Genomic DNA, 17,589 nt, shown 5'->3' on the forward strand with positions numbered 1-17,589 from the left:
CCCAGGTGTCAGATGAAGAGCTGTTCTCAGAAGAAAAGGAAGAAAATGAAATGGTGTTCATGATGAGTGTAGAAATATGGCTAAGAGTGGCTCACAAACAAGTAGCACAGAAAATTGCAATGGCACTTGAGGCACCCGCAGGCACCCCAGTCCCATTTTTTAAGGAGGATATGTCAAAGGTGCCCAAATCATTATGGACTATTAGCCCTTATGACGTGGGATGCATAAAAAGCATAGGGGGTGTAAGGATAAAATTGAAAAAAGGTGCCATACTACCAAGAGTGAAACAGTACCCATTGTCAAAAGAGGCAGATGAGGGCATATATGAAACCATAACGGCCCTTATAAACAATGGCATATTGGTCCCCTCAGAATCACCATGTAACACAGCTGTGTACCCGGTGCGCAAGGCTAAAGGGGGGTCTTGGCGCTTCATACAGGACCTCAGACCCTTGAACAACATAGTAGAAGCAGAGTATCCAGTAACAGCAAACCCGGCCACAATATTGTGTGGCATTCCAGCAGAAGCATCACGATTTACAGTGATTGACCTTAAAAATGCTTTTTTCTCAATACCATTACACCCAGACTCACAAGATTTGACAAGCTTCACTTACCGAAATACAAAGTGGAAACATACCAGATTACCACAGGGGTATTGTGAATCACCCTCAATTTTCAATAGAGTAATACAGATGGATTTGGGTAACGTTGAGGTAGAAAGCACAGTGTTACAGTATGTGGATGACATAATAATTTGCAGTACAAACGAAAGCAAATGTAGAGAGGACTCCTTAAAAATGTTGACAATATTGGCTGAAAAGGGGTACAAGGTAGACATGGAAAAGATACAATACTGTCAGGAACAGGTACTTTACATTGGCCAACTGATATCCCAACATGGAAGAAGGATTGCACCACAAAGAGCACAGGCCATCTCAAGCACTCCCGTGCCACAGACTGTGAGAGAACTGCAGCAATTTCTGGGGCTGTGCAACTACTGTAGAGCATGGGTATTTGATTATAGCTCATACATAGGACCCCTGCTTGAGGGTTTGAAGGAAGCAAATAAAGGGGAGAAAAAGTTGGGATGGACCATGGAAATGAGGGAGGCATTTGACGAATTAAAGGACGCGATATCAACTGCTCCAGTACTGGCATCCCCAGACTATGAGCGGCGCTTCTTTATATTTTCACATTGCGACTCAGCAGTGATGAAAGCAGTGTTGGCCCAAAAAACTAGCATGGGCTATAAACCAGTAGCATTTTACAGCGGTCACTTAGACCCTATAATGTTAGGCCACTTCTCTTGTGAACAAGGTCTTGCTGCAGCTGCTTTTGCAGTAGAAAAGGCATCAGCAATAACTATGGGGTGTCCAACTACACTATTTGTGGAACATGCATTATTTGCGATATTGAATAAACCTAAGTCCACACTAACAACACAGAGGGCATCAGGTTATGAGATTATTTTGTCTAAAGCTGAACTAGCAATTGTTAGATGTAGCACAGTTAACCCTGCAAGGTTCCTAGCAGAAGTAATTGAAGAGGGCGATTACGCCCACGACTGCACCCAAGTAACTGAAATGTACTCATGTACTAGGAAAGTTGAAGAAAACGCACTAGAGGGAGGTGAGCTTTTGTTTATTGATGGGTCATCAACTATTGATCAAGGAGATGGGATACGAAGGACTGGGGCAGCAGTAGTAAAAATGATGGAGGCGCCGGTGTGTGTGGCTATGAAGTGTGTACAATTACCACAGCATTACTCTGCTCAAGCCGCGGAACTCGTTGCACTAATATTGGCATTAAGGGAAAGTTTTAATAAAAGAGTAACTATATATTCCGACAGTGCATATGTTACATCCACTGTCCACTCAGGGCTATCAAAATGGAGAAGAAGAGGGTTTAGGAGAGCTGATGGCACTCCAGTACAACATGCCCTCTTGTTGGCTGAACTAATTGAAGTAATAAACGACCCCCAAGAACTAGCCCTAGTAAAATGCACCGCACACACCAATGGAGAAGACTACGTCTCAAAAGGAAATGCAGCAGCAGACGCACATGCGAAATATGCTGCATATTTTGGTGAGATATGGAACCCCACAGACTCACAGAAAGGGAGAGGGAGGGGAATAGCTAGGGAGATGTTAATAAGAGAAGGGTACACCCATCTCCCAGCCACACAGATTATGGAACTACAAGCGGCTGCACCAATGGCCGAAAAAGAAGTATGGGTGAAAAGAGGATGCACAATGTCACCAACTGACGCACTATGGCGCCAGGGTGGCACTGGGAAAGTTGTAATACCGTTGGCACTGTTAAATACCGCCCTGAGCCAATTACATCACCCTGCCCATACAGGCAAGGAAATAATTGCAGCACGAATTAGAGAAGATTGGTTTTGTCCCGAGTTAACCTCTCATGTGTCAAATTTTATCAGTAATTGCCTCACATGTCAACAGTTTACGGCCGGTCATACTTTAAAAGTGATAAGAGGTACTATACCCCGGCCAGAAGGACCTTTTCGGCACCTTCACATTGACTATGTTGATATGATCAACATATGTCAAGGTAATAGGTATATGATTGTAGTAGTATGCCCATTTTCTAGGTGGATTGAAGCAGGGCCCTGTTCACACCCTGATGCGTTTAGAGCAGCCAAATTCATAGTAAGGGAGGTCTTCCCCAGGTGGGGAGTGTGCGAGGTGTTAAGATCAGACAACGGCCCCCATTTCGCAAACGAAATGTTCCAGCATATCACATCCCTGCTGAACATTAAACACAAATTTGCATGTGCATACCACCCACAGGCTAATGGTGTATGTGAACGCCTGAATGGCTTATTGAAGGAGGCAATTGCTAAAATACAACAAACAACAAAGAAAAGTTGGTTGTATTGCCTTCCGTTAGCATTGTTTGAACTTAGAAACAGGCCAGGGTCCGACCACCACCTCACCCCTCACGAAGTGGTTACTGGACGCCAAATGCGCCTTCCCCTAACACCAACGTCAAGGGCATTCACCGACCACGAAAGTTCAGCGAATGTGTTAGGTGATGAAATGTATCAATATGTGTCTTCTTTGATTACTAGTGTCGTGTTTGTGTCTCAACAGCTCGAGCGCATACGGGGCGGGTCTACCAGCAACCAAGAAAAAGACGAAAATACAGAATTGGGAAAGGAGAACTTGTGCAAACTTGCCAAAGGTGACCACGTACTACTTCGCAATTTCAATAGGAAGTGGAACCAGAAGAGGTTCACTGGCCCCCATCTGGTAGAGGACGTATCAACAAGAGCAGTAAAACTAAAGGATAAACGTGCCTGGAACCACCTACATGACGTAAAGATCTACAAACTGCAGACCCGCCCCAGCGCCAACGACAGGTCCATTGGAAGAACAACAACCACATCCCCTACAGCGGAAGAAAGTTCCACCACAGACAACGACCCAATTGTTCCCTCGGAGACAATAACTGACGAAGAAGGGGGTGATCCCCATACTGCCCACCCCATGATCACTCGCTCAAAGAGTAAAAATACTTCCGCCATTTGAGCACAAACCCCCCCCATTGACTGCTAAGTACAGTTGTAACTAAAACTAAAGGACATGCTTGCACTAATACACATGTAAACACGTGAATGTTCTCTTTTTTCTCTCGCACATACAGGAACTGCGTAATATTGTATTGTTAAGAAAGCTAATTAACAAATTCAGTGTGCAGGTGTAGATGGTGCTGCCAGACGATAACTACCCAGAAGAATTGTCACACCAGTTCGTATACGAAATAAAGAGGCCAACATACTTAAAAAGGAGAAGGGTACGTGTCTACTACACAGCCTTCCTCCTGGCCATAGAATATCACATGCCCCACCTCCACCCATACTTGCCGGTCTTAAGAGACCCATCACTTAGAGTAGCGTGGGAGCAGCTCTTCGCCTGGGCACTGAATGACTACTTGATAGGGAGAGCTTAAAACTAACATTTAATAACGAGCACTTTTGAGAATTTTTAGGCGGGCAACTGTAACGTCGCAAGAATAAGCTGCCAGGACTGCAGCAAGGTAAGAGCAAAATGCCGGTGAAATTAGCATATGTAATAAAAATAATAGGGATTTTTATGATCACCGGATTCTTGGCTGCCTCTGTCTGGCAGTACAGCTATGCTATTGATTTTATTGCTGCACCCAAACTTAATATACCCCCGCCCTCTGCTGCAACAGGTGTTACGTCAGGTGGTAATAGTAACATTGCACCCAAGCAAAATAGAGTTAAACGCAGCACATACTCAGACAATAAAGGTATTGATAATTATGTACAAGATTCAGCACACGTCACAAACAACATATGGTACCAGCACATGACCCGCATTGGTAAGCAGACAACTGAGGACAGCTGTTACGTTTGCTCATTAATACCATACGCCATGAGCGCTTCACGAACATTTGTTGCCACAGAAATAGATGAAAAAACAGCACAGTGCATAATATATTTGGCCCTGTTCCAAACGAAAGGAAGATTTCAAGGAACAGTAGTGCACATGACATGGAAAACGCGAGACTCATACCCATATGAAAACAACTTCCTCAAGACCTATCTGAGTTATCACAAGACCAGTTTACATGCTGAAGCATTCAGGTACATAACAAGTGGCCCTGCAAAAGGAGAAACAAAGAAGGTAACACTGCAGTACCTACCATGTGATTGGTACGCCACTGAAGTTCCGGGTAAACAAGGATGCTGGGAAAGGCCGCTACTGACGATAACAGGAAAGGTGTATCTGGACAACAGCTGGGAGATAGGAGTAATTGGCAGCAACATGGTAACAAAAGAAACTATCTCAACCATCGAGACACACAATCATCGATGTTGGACGACGTGGATCAAGTACGTACCAATGCTCACGTGGGTAGAAGAGGATGAAGACCCAATAACAATATTACCATTGACTGCGCCCAAAGTATGCTACCAGCATAAAGGAGAGGTGGACGTAGGATATAACACCAATTGTGCAAGTGTGATGGAGTTACCTGAGGGGGGTGCGGGAACAGCAGTAATAATGGACCATTATTGGGCCTGTGGAGAAAAGGCATATCATACACTGCCTCCCCTGTGGAATGGTGTGTGCACAATGGTACACGTCAATGTACCATCACTAGTGGTACCTAAGAAGCATGTCAATGTGGCGAAATTTCCTAAAATGGATGAAGGGGATAAGAGACGAAAGAGATCTGCACCACTCCAGAAGGAGCAAGAGAACAAGACCAACAGCGAAGATACTGTCCTAAATAGGAGAAAACGACAAGGAGAGCCACTGACAGGAAATTACCTGTGGGGAAGGTCGGAAACAGAACTAACGTCAATACCGCCAGAACACAGACTATTCAGCAGAGCAGCAATGTTTTTCTCCTCAATAATACATCCGGGACTGCAGGCATACGCAAACGCAAAATGGCTCCAAATAACCAGATGGGAACTAATGATGACCATCAATTCAACAGTAAATGGGTTCAACGCAATTAAAGAGGAGCTGAGAGCTGTAAGGATGGTAGCATTACAGAACAGATATGTACTGGACCTTCTCACAGCAATGGAAGGAGGAGTTTGTGCAAAGATAGGACAATCTTGCTGCACGTTCATACCTGCCAACGATGCCGACAATGGTACACTGACAGAAGCAGTTTCACAATTGGCCCAGATGCACTCTAAAATGATGGACGAGAGTAACGGTGTAAACAAGGATAAGAGCTGGTTTTCACTATTATGGTCATGGATGCCATCTTGGCTGTCAGATGGACTGAAAATAATAGTGGGGTGTACTATTTTGGCTGGAGCTACTCTGATCATAATTAGATTTTGGAAAGCCCGGAAGGCACGCACGGCTGACGAGTTGCTGGAAATGGTGGGAATGCACCCCTTGATGCCAGCAGATGATGGTCAGCATACAGGGGTGATAATACAAGAGAGGGAGAAGCTGCGCACACAAATAATCACCAATCATCTAGATCCACCATCAGTGAAGATCGAGAACCCAAGGAACCCCAGGAGCTACATAGGAAGATGGGTATACTGTACTCCTGGAGGAACATGTGAATACATGTATTGGTCGTTTGAAGATCATGTAAACCATTATGGACATCTCGGAGGGATAACTAAGATATGGAGGGTAAGAGGAGATAACGAGAAGGATATGTTTGTGGTCGACAAGTCGACCAGAGGGGGGACTGAAGTGGGAGAATGGAAGACCAGACTCCCGTCCTTCACCTCTCGCGCTTGGCCTAGAGGGTCACGGCCCAGACACCCGCCGCGAGAAGAGTTTGTCCAGTTACCAGACGACCAGGTACCCTGGTACAGGAACTTACGGATGTGTCCACCTGTTTGCCCAGCAGCCCGCACTGGCCATGCCGACACCTGCGGCTCGGATCAGCTAGACTAAAAACCACACGTCGTTAGAGATGCCATGACGACCTAGACAACGGGAAGCACATCAGTACAAATATACACGCCTAACATTTCCACACCAATCTACACGAAGAACATACTCAGTGCTCTGACGTAGGCGACAGGCATACTCACGGACGTGCATCTTTATTATTTTTACATAGGCTTTCAGAATGCAGAAACGCAAGATGCATCATGAACTCATCTATAACGCCGCTTGCTCACGCTTCTCTTGAAACCCGTTACCACCATGAGAGGTATAATAGAAACACGATACTGGTCATGGAAATATATGCCACTATAACCTAAAGCACCCATGCCCGAAATGGATCACTTATACACCAGGCCAAGTAGGCCTCAGGCAAGAGTTCCCGTGGACATTAACAAAGCAAAAGTCAGGTTGCTGATCCCGCAGAATGAGCCTGGTGGAGCAACCAGCCAAGGTCGCAATGTTGCAAACCCACATCCAAGAACAAATCATCAAAGGCACGATGTTGCAACCTCGCACTCCGCGTACCAACGTTAAAGTCATATCTACAAATTAAACCAGACACACAGTGGAATAGCAATATTAATTGTGCAGAATTCTGCCTCAAACACGGTCCCGCCTCACGTGACCAAGCCGAACCTGACGAGATGCCAAAGCCCAGGAGGAGAAAGGCGTCTGGGTCCCTCGCTACGAGACATAGGCCGATACACTTGAAAGGCTCAATGGACATCTGCTACAGTGGGAGCGGTCAGCCTTCCACCTATGAATAAATCCTCACATTGTCTGCACGTACCCATATTGAAACATTGTTGCAAACACAGGTACACCGAGAGCTGGGAACAACGGTGGTCCCAGGCTGGGGAGCTCACGGATGCACCAATCAGAACATGGGGCTCTTATCTCAGACGTCAGTAACATTAGCCAATCCTCAGGGGTCTTCATGTAACAATTCTTATGTATCTAATTATAGGGACAACCCAGATATACCACCTGACTACACCTTGACCACTAATATCATTCTCTATATGTGTACTATACTAACCCTACCACTCGAGCAACCAATTAAGAGTGGCGATAGGTTTTTTGTTAACTTTCTGAAGTGACGCAAGTAGCGCGTCATATTACAGTAAAAAGGGCCTGCGAGCCCCACGATTGTGTGTGTGTCAGGACGAACGCGTACGCTCCTTGACCCATCCCTGCCGTTTGCATAATAAACAGCAGAAGTTGCCTTGCTCCTTGTGTGTGCCTCATACTCTGTCTCGATCCGAGATATACACGGGAGGAGTTGGGGCCTCCCTGCCCGGAGGTCTGCGGACGGCCCGGCCGACCCCGGCAGAATTTCCCCCCGACAGTCTTTTCGGTTAACAGCCGAACGCGCTAACCAATTGTGCCACAGAGACTCACTGGCATGTGTGTTCTGCCTTTGGCCTGATTGCATTGCTATTTTATTCTGATTGGCAGAAAACCTGAACTTTTTTCTGAAAAAGGCATGCCTCTCTTAGCACTGCAGTACATTAGACTGCTCCCTTGCTTCCCTGAGTCCCCAAATACACAACCACCTTGGGCACAATAGAAGACACATTCCGGCAGATTTAGCAAGAGTGCACCAAGGTTTCTATATGTAGGTACCTTGCTGAGAAGCAAGACCTGCAGTTGCATTCTTCTGTTAAAAGAGGGCAGCAGAGTGCACCAAGAGAACTTGGGGGAAGTAGCTTATGTTAACTACTTGCCATGCTCTTTATAGATCCCTCTGTTTGACTGGGTGAATTCTAATTTCTGGGGTAGAATAAGCAATTTTTGGATCTAGATGCTGTGCGCAACAGGAATGCTATATACTGCACTGTACTGCTACTGAAAAGTTACCAATTTTACAGGATGTTCAGGTAAGCTTTGTTTCAGAAAACAACTTGCTAGAGGCCCTAGGACAGATTAGTGGGACAAAGGAAGAGGGTTTGGGGATTAGCACATCTCCTATGTAAGGTACTGTCACGCCCGAGACAACTCTGAGTGCCACCTCAAATTCTAAGAAATGCGAACTAGGGTCCTACGCTTGTTATTGCCAGTGGATCTTTGTGTTTCAGACAAATGTGCACGCCTCCCAGAGCCCCTTGCAATGCACTTAGGGAAATGGGGGAAGGTGCTGTGAAGCCCTCTCGCTGACAATGGCTCTCTTATCTATAATGTATCTATGAGAGAGAGAGAAATAGGCAATGCGAGAGTGAAAAAGTAAAATGGAAATGTGTCTACTGAGACCAGTATAAGGGGAAATCCTCACAATCCAGGACCGACAGTTGATTGGGAGGGCGCTTACAGGTTTCCGACACCAGACCGGTACCTGAACTCAAAAACCCAAACTGCAAAGTGATGGGCATTGCCACTAGACTGCCAACCCCCTTTCGGGGCCCCAGCATATATCCTTTAGTCACACCTAGAGTTCCCAGGACAGTGCAGCATTCAGCGATTACACGAAAATATTGACAGCGCTAGGAGGCCATGCAAATGGCAGAGGTATGCTTTACAAAGCCCACGTAGCGTGCACAAAACAGCACATCAGTCAGGCCCACTTGAAGAGATGGTAAAGAGGAAATACTTCTGCTACATCCAGTAAAACATAGAGATTGGCCTGCTTTAAAGGTTGACCATGTCCTTCATGGGTGTCTGTCAATATGATACTTCCCTGCTGCAAAGCTTACATTCGAAACGCCAGAACAACTAGGCCCAGAGCACAAAGATGCAGTCAGGTTGAAATACCGAGATACTGAAGAGCAATTTTGTATTTCAGAGTGGGAAAAGCAAATATGACCCCGACGTGATTTGAACACGCATCCTTCTGATCTGGAGTCAGACGCGCTACCATTGCGCCACGAGGTCCTTGTGGCAGTCCACCTGGTGTGTCTGATGACAGAATAAAGGTAGGAGACGTACATGCACCTGCAGAGCCTCATTGCTTCTTTAAGTAGACTGGCTAGGATAGCTTCCTTCTGTGCATCAGTACACCCTGCAGCCAAACCCTTCCCATGAAGTCTTGATGTTTATGAATTGAATGGCAAGTTTTGAAAAACTAAAGCAAGCAAGAAGAATTGCTTGCAGTTTATTGGATTTTTTGGACGTCAGCAGACGAGACCTGCGAGAGGTAAACAGAAGTTCATAGTTGGTCATGCTGAATTTTTGAGCCAAAATGCATCGTCCCTGGGTGGGCTTGAACCACCAACCTTTCGGTTAACAGCCGAACGCGCTAACCGATTGCGCCACAGAGACTCATGCAGTCTTTACACTGGGGCCTGATTGGTGTGCTGTTTGCTTATGCTTCCCAGGCAACCTGAAAATATTTCTAAAATAGCTCTATTTCCCACAGCAAATCAGGGTATCAAGCACTTCCCTACCTCCCCTAATCCACAAACACAGGGGATTTAGTAGAGGACAGAGCCCATCAACAGTGCACCAAATGTCCTCTGTGTAGGCATAACTTGCTATGAGGAGAAAGCCACAGTTGCGCACTTGTGTTAAAAGGGGACAGTAGGATGAACCCAGAGAACACGGGAGAAATGACTCAGGTTTACTGAGTGGAACACTTTGTGTCTTTGTGCCAAAAACAGCAGCGTCTTTTCGGTTAACAGCCGAACGCGCTAACCAATTGCGCCACAGAGACTCACTGGCATGTGTGTTCTGCCTTTGGCCTGATTGCATTGCTATTTTTTTCTGATTGGCAGAAAACCTGAACTTTTTTCTGAAAAAGCCATGCCTCTCTTAGCACTACAGTGCATTAGACTGCTCCCTTGCTTCCCTGAGTCCCCAAATACACAACCACCTTGGGCACAATAGAAGACACATTCCAGCAGATTTAGCAAGAGTGCACCAAGGTTTCTATATGTAGGTACCTTGCTGAGAAGCAAGACCTGCAGTTGCATTCTTCTGTTAAAAGAGGGCAGCAGAGTGCACCAAGAGAACTTGGGGGAAGTAGCTTATGTTAACTACTTGCCATGCTCTTTATAGATCCCTCTGTTTGACTGGGTGAATTCTAGTTTCTGGGGTAGAGTAAGCAATTTTTGGATCTAGATGCTGTGCGCAACAGGAATGCTATATAATGCACTGTACTGCTACTGAAAAGTTACCAATTTTACAGGATGTTCAGGTAAGCTTTGTTTCAGAAAACAACTTGCTAGAGGCCCTAGGACAGATTACTGGGACAAAGGAAGAGGGTTTGGGGATTAGCACATCTCCTATGAAAGGTACAGTCACGCCCGAGACAACTCTGAGTGCCACCTCAAATTCTAAGAAATGCGAACCAGGGCCTTACGCTTTTAATTGCCAGTGGATCTTTGTGTTTCAAACAAATGTGCACGCCTCCCAGAGCCCCATGCAATGCACTTAGGGAAATGGGGGAAGGTGCTGTGCAACCCTCTCGCTGACAATGTCTCTCTTGTCTATAATGTATCTATGAGAGAGAGAGAAATAGGCAATGCGAGAGTGAAAAAGTAAAATGGAAATGTGTCTACTGAGACCAGTATAAGGGGAAATCCTCACAATCCAGGACCGACAGTTGATTGGGAGGGCGCTTACAGGTTTCCGACACCAGACCGGTACCTGAACTCACAAACCCAAACTGCAAAGTGATGGGCATTGCCACTAGACTGCCGACCCCCTTTCGGGGCCCCAGCATGTATCCTTTAGTCACACCTAGAGTTCCCAGGACAGTGCAGCATTCAGCGATTACACGAAAATATTGACAGCGCTAGGAGGCCATGCAAATGGCAGAGGTATGCTTTACAAAGCCCACGTAGCGTACACAAAACAGCACATCAGTCAGGCCCACTTGAAGAGATGGTAAAGAGGAAATACTTCTGCTGCATCCAGTAAAACATAGAGATTGGCCTGCTTTAAAGGTTGACCATGTCCTTCATGGGTGTCTGTCAATATGATACTTCCCTGCTGCAAAGTTTACATTCGAAACGCCAGAACAACTAGGCCCAGAGACAAAGATGCAGTCGGGTTGAAATAACGAGATACTGAAGAGCAATTTTGTATTTCAGAGTGGGAAAAGCAAATATGACCCCGACGTGATTTGAACACACAACCTTCTGATCTGGAGTCAGACGCGCTACCATTGCGCCACGAGGTCCTTGGCAGTCCACCTGGTGTGTCTGATGACAGAATAAAGGTAGGAGACGTACATGCACCTGCAGAGCCTCATTGCTTCTTTAAGTAGACTGGCTAGGATAGCTTCCTTCTGTGCATCAGTACACGCTGCAGCCAAACCCTTCCCATGAAGTCTTGATGTTTATGAATTGAATGGCAAGTTTTGAAAAACTAAAGCAAGCGAGAAGAATTGCTTGCAGTTTATTGGATTTTTTGGACGTCAGCAGACGAGACCTGCGAGAGGTAAACAGAAGTTCATAGTTGGTCACGCTGAATTTTTGACCCAAAATGCATCGTCCCTCGGTGGGCTTGAACCACCAACCTTTTGGTTAACAGCCGAACGCGCTAACCGATTGCGCCATAGAGACTCATGCAGTGCTTACATTGGGGCCTGATTGGTGTGCTGTTTGCTTATGCTTCCCAGGCAACCTGAAAATATTTCTAAAATAGCTCTATTTCCCACAGCAAATCAGGGTATCAAGCACTTCCCTACCTCCCCTAATACACAAACACAGGGGATTTAGTAGAGGACAGAGCCCATCAACAGTGCACCAAATGCCCTCTGTGTAGGCATAACTTGCTATGAGGAGAAAGCCACAGTTGCGCACTTGTGTTAAAAGGGGACAGTAGGCTGAACCCAGAGAACACGGGAGAAATGACTCAGGTTTACTAAGTGGAACACTCTGTGTCTTTGTGCCCAAAACAGCAGCGTCTTTTCGGTTAACAGCCGAACGCGCTAACCAATTGCGCCACAGAGACTCACTGGCATGTGTGTTCTGCCTTTGGCCTGATTACATTGCTATTTTTTTCTGATTGGCAGAAAACCTGAACTTTTTTCTAAAAAGGCATGCCTCTCTTAGCACTGCAGTGCATTAGACTGCTCCCTTGCTTCCCTGAGTCCCCAAATACACAACCACCTTGGGCACAATAGAAGACACATTCCAGCAGATTTAGCAAGAGTGCACCAAGGATTCTATATGTAGGTACCTTGCTGAGAAGCAAGACCTGCAGTTGCATTCTTCTGTTAAAAGAGGGCAGCATAGTGCACCAAGAGAACTTGGGGGAAGTAGCTTATGTTAACTACTTGCCATGCTCTTTATAGATCCCTCTGTTTGACTGGGTGAATTCTAATTTCTGGGGTAGAGTAAGCAATTTTTGGATCTAGATGCTGTGCGCAACAGGAATGCTATATACTGCACTTTACTGCTACTGAAAAGTTACCAATTTTACAGGATGTTCAGGTAAGCTTTGTTTCAGAAAACAACTTGCTAGAGGCACTAAGACAGATTACTGGGACAAAGGAAGAGGGTTTGGGGATTAGCACATCTCCTATGAAAGGTACAGTCACGCCCGAGACAACTCTGAGTGTCACCTCAAATTCTAAGAAATGCAAACTAGGGACCTACGCTTTTTATTGCTAGGGGATCTTTGTGTTTCAGACAAATGTGCACGCCTCCCAGAGCCCCTTGCAATGCACTTAGGGAAAGGGGGGAAGGTGCTGTGAAGCCCTCTCGCTGACAATGTCTCTCTTGTCTATAATGTATCTATGAGAGAGAGAGAAATAGGCAATGCGAGAGTGAAAAAGTAAAATGGAAATGTGTCTACTGAGACCAGTATAAGGGGAAATCCTCACAATCCAGGACCGACAGTTGATTGGGAGGGCGCTTACAGGTTTCCGACACCAGACCGGTACCTGAACTCACAAACCCAAACTGCAAAGTGATGCCCATTGCCACTAGACTGCCGACCCCCTTTCGGGGCCCCAACATATATCCTTTAGTCACACCTAGAGTTCCCAGGACAGTGCAGCATTCAGCGATTACACGAAAATATTGACAGCGCTAGGAGGCCATGCAAATGACAGAGGTATGCTTTACAAAGCCCACGTAGCGTGCACAAAACAGCACATCAGTCAGGCCCACTTGAAGAGATGGTAAAGAGGAAATACTTCTGCTGCATCCAGTAAAACATAGAGATTGGCCTGCTTTAAAGGTTGACCATGTCCTTCATGGGTGTCAGTCAATATGAAACTTCCCTGCTGCAAAGCTTACATTCGAAACGCCAGAACAACTAGGCCCAGAGCACAAAGATGCAGTCAGGTTGAAATAACGAGATACTGAAGAGCAATTTTGTATTTCAGAGTGGGAAAAGGAAGTATGACCCCGACGTGATTTGAACACACAACCTTCTGATCTAGAGTCAGACGTGCTACCATTGCGCCACGAGGTCCATGCGGCACTCCACCTGGTGTGTCTGATGACAGAATAAAGGTAGGAGACGTACATGCACCTGCAGAGCCTCATTGCTTCTTTAGGTAGACTGGCTAGGATAGCTTCCTTCTGTGCATCAGTACACGCTGCAGCCAAACCCTTCCCATGAAGTCTTGATGTTTATGAATTGAATGGCAAGTTTTGAAAAACTAAAGCAAGCGAGAAGAATTGCTTGCAGTTTATTGGATTTTTTGGACGTCAGCAGACGAGACCTGCGAGAGGTAAACAGAAGTTCATAGTTGGTCACGCTGATTTTTTGAGCCAAAATGCATCGTCCCTGGGTGGGCTTGAACCACCAACCTTTCGGTTAACAGCCGAACGCGCTAACCGATTGCGCCACAGAGACTCATGCAGTGCTTACACTGGGGCCTGATTGGTGTGCTGTTTGCTTATGCTTCCCAGGCAACCTGAAAATATTTCTAAAATAGCTCTATTTCCCACAGCAAATCAGGGTATCAAGCACTTCCCTACCTCCCCTAATCCACAAACACAGGGGATTTAGTAGAAGACAGAGCCCATCAACAGTGCACCAAATGTCCTCTGTGTAGGCATAACTTGCTATGAGGAGAAAGCCACAGTTGCGCACTTGTGTTAAATGGGGACAGTAGGCTGAACCCAGAGAACACGGGAGAAATGACTCAGGTTTACTGAGTGGAACACTCTGTGTCTTTGTGCCAAAAACAGCAGCGTCTTTTCGGTTAACAGCCGAACGCGCTAACCAATTGTGCCACAGAGACTCACTGGAATGTGTGTTCTGCCTTTGGCCTGATTGCATTGCTATTTATTTCTGATTGGCAGAAAACCTGAACTTTTTTCTGAAAAAGGCATGCCTCTCTTAGCACTGCAGTGCATTAGACTGCTCCCTTGCTTCCCTGAGTCCCCAAATACACAACCACCTTGGGCACAATAGAAGACACATTCCAGCAGATTTAGCAAGAGTGCACCAAGGTTTCTATATGTAGGTACCTTGCTGAGAAGCAAGACCTGCAGTTGCATTCTTCTGTTAAAAGAGGGCAGCAGAGTGCACCAAGAGAACTTGGGGGAAGTAGCTTATGTTAACTACTTGCCATGATCTTTATAGATCCCTCTGTTTGACTGGGTGAATTCTAATTTCTGGGGTAGAGTAAGCAATTTTTGGATCTAGATGCTGTGCGCAACAGGAATGCTATATACTGCACTGTACTGCTACTGAAAAGTTACCAATTTTACAGGATGTTCAGGTAAGCTTTGTTTCAGAAAACAACTTGCTAGAGGCCCTAGGACAGATTACTGGGACAAAGGAAGAGGGTTTGGGGATTAGCACATCTCCTATGAAAGGTAAAGTCACGCCCGAGACAACTCTGAGTGCCTCCTCAAATTCTAAGAAATGCGAACTGGGGTCCTACGCCTTTTATTGCCAGTGGATCTTTGTGTTTCAGACAAATGTGCACGCCTCCCAGAGCCCCTTGCAATGCACTTAGGGAAATGGGGGAAGGTGCTGTGAAGCCCTCTCGCTGACAATGTCTCTCTTGTCTATAATGTATCTATGAGAGAGAGAGAAATAGGCAATGCGAGAGTGAAAAAGTAAAATGGAAATGTGTCTACTGAGACCAGTATAAGGGGAAATCCTCACAATCCAGGACCGACAGTTGATTGGGAGGGCGCTTACAGGTTTCCGACACCAGACCGATACCTGAACTCACAAACCCAAACTACAAAGTGATGCCCATTGCCACTAGACTGCCGACCCCCTTTCGGGGCCCCAACATATATCCTTTAGTCACACCTAGAGTTCCCAGGACAGTGCAGCATTCAGCGATTACACGAAAATATTGACAGCGCTAGGAGGCCATGCAAATGGCAGAGGTATGCTTTACAAAGCCCACGTAGCGTGCACAAAACAGCACATCAGTCAGGCCCACTTGAAGAGATGGTAAAGAGGAAATACTTCTGCTGCATCCAGTAAAACATAGAGATTGGCCTGCTTTAAAGGTTGACCATGTCCTTCATGGGTGTCTGTCAATATGATACTTCCCTGCTGCAAAGCTTACATTCGAAACGCCAGAACAACTAGGCCCAGAGCACAAAGATGCAGTCAGGTTGAAATAACGAGATACTGAAGAGCAATTTTGTATTTCAGAGTGGGAAAAGGAAGTATGACCCCGACGTGATTTGAACACGCAACCTTCTGATCTAGAGTCAGATGCGCTACCATTGCGCCACGAGGTCCTTGTGGCAATCCAACTGGTGTGTCTGATGACAGAATAAAGGTAGGAGACCTACATGCACCTGCAGAGCCTCATTGCTTCTTTAGGTAGACTGGCTAGGATAGCTTCCTTCTGTGCATCAGTACACGCTGCAGCCAAACCCTTCCCATGAAGTCTTGATGTTTATGAATTGAATGGCAAGTTTTGAAAAACTAAAGCAAGCGAGAAGAATTGCTTACAGTTTATTGGATTTTTTGGACGTCAGCAGACGAGACCTGCGAGAGGTAAACAGAAGTTCATAGTTGGTCATGCTGAATTTTTGAGCCTAAATGCATCGTCCCTGGGTTGGCTTGAACCACCAACCTTTCGGTTAACAGCCGAACGCGCTAACCGATTGCGCCACAGAGACTCATGCAGTGCTTACACTGGGGCCTGATTGGTGTGCTGTTTGCTTATGCTTCCCAGGCAACCTGAAAATATTTCTAAAATAGCTCTATTTCCCACAGCAAATCAGGGTATCAAGCACTTCCCTACCTCCCCTAATCCACAAACACAGGGGATTTAGTAGAGGACAGAGCCCATCAACAGTGCACCAAATGTCCTCTGTGTAGGCATAACTTGCTATGAGGAGAAAGCCACAGTTGCGCACTTGTGTTAAAAGGGGACAGTAGGCTGAACCCAGAGAACACGGGAGAAATGACTCAGGTTTACTGAGTGGAACACTCTGTGTCTTTGTGCCAAAAACAGCAGCGTCTTTTCGGTTAACAGCCGAACGCGCTAACCAATTGTGCCACAGAGACTCACTGGCATGTGTGTTCTGCCTTTGGCCTGATTGCATTGCTATTTTTTTCTGATTGGCAGAAAACCTGAACTTTTTTCTGAAAAAGGCATGCCTCTCTTAGCACTGCAGTGCATTAGACTGCTCCCTTGCTTCCCTGAGTCCCCAAATACACAACCACCTTGGGCACAATAGAAGACACATTCCAGCAGATTTAGCAAGAGTGCACCAAGGTTTCTATATGTAGGTACCTTGCTGAGAAGCAAGACCTGCAGTTGCATTCTTCTGTTAAAAGAGGGCAGCAGAGTGCACCAAGAGAACTTGGGGGAAGTAGCTTATGTTAACTACTTGCCATGATCTTTATAGATCCCTCTGTTTGACTGGGTGAATTCTAATTTCTGGGGTAGAGTAAGCAATTTTTGGATCTAGATGCTGTGCGCAACAGGAATGCTATATACTGCACTGTACTGCTACTGAAAAGTTACCAATTTTACAGGATGTTCAGGTAAGCTTTGTTTCAGAAAACAACTTGCTAGAGGCCCTAGGACAGATTACTGGGACAAAGGAAGAGGGTTTGGGGATTAGCACATCTCCTATGAAAGGTACAGTCACGCCCGAGACAACTCTGAGTGCCTCCTCAAATTCTAAGAAATGCGAACTGGGGTCCTACGCCTTTTATTGCCAGTGGATCTTTGTGTTTCAGACAAATGTGCACGCCTCCCAGAGCCCCATGCAATGCACTTAGTGAAATGGGGGAAGGTGCTGTGCAACCCTCTCGCTGACAATGTCTC

At 46.0% G+C, this 17,589-nt stretch overlaps 5 non-coding genes across 5 annotated transcripts; all 5 read right to left on the reverse strand.

The window, feature by feature from the left end:
• Positions 1 to 9,227: 9,227 nt before the first annotated feature.
• Positions 9,228 to 9,299, reverse strand: TRNAW-CCA (transfer RNA tryptophan (anticodon CCA)). The gene has a single exon. It is a non-coding gene; the product is annotated as a tRNA-Trp (tRNA).
• Positions 9,300 to 9,612: 313 nt separating this feature from the next.
• Positions 9,613 to 9,686, reverse strand: TRNAN-GUU (transfer RNA asparagine (anticodon GUU)). The gene has a single exon. It is a non-coding gene; the product is annotated as a tRNA-Asn (tRNA).
• Positions 9,687 to 11,475: 1,789 nt separating this feature from the next.
• On the reverse strand, positions 11,476 to 11,547 carry TRNAW-CCA (transfer RNA tryptophan (anticodon CCA)). The gene has a single exon. It is a non-coding gene; the product is annotated as a tRNA-Trp (tRNA).
• A 2,559-nt stretch (positions 11,548 to 14,106) lies between these two features.
• TRNAN-GUU (transfer RNA asparagine (anticodon GUU)) lies at positions 14,107 to 14,180 on the reverse strand. The gene has a single exon. It is a non-coding gene; the product is annotated as a tRNA-Asn (tRNA).
• A 2,175-nt stretch (positions 14,181 to 16,355) lies between these two features.
• On the reverse strand, positions 16,356 to 16,429 carry TRNAN-GUU (transfer RNA asparagine (anticodon GUU)). The gene has a single exon. It is a non-coding gene; the product is annotated as a tRNA-Asn (tRNA).
• Positions 16,430 to 17,589: the final 1,160 nt, after the last annotated feature.

Source organism: Ambystoma mexicanum, chromosome 11, assembly GCF_040938575.1.
Source record: "Ambystoma mexicanum isolate Mex_15411 chromosome 11, UKY_AmexF1_1, whole genome shotgun sequence".
Lineage (NCBI taxonomy): Eukaryota > Metazoa > Chordata > Amphibia > Caudata > Ambystomatidae > Ambystoma > Ambystoma mexicanum.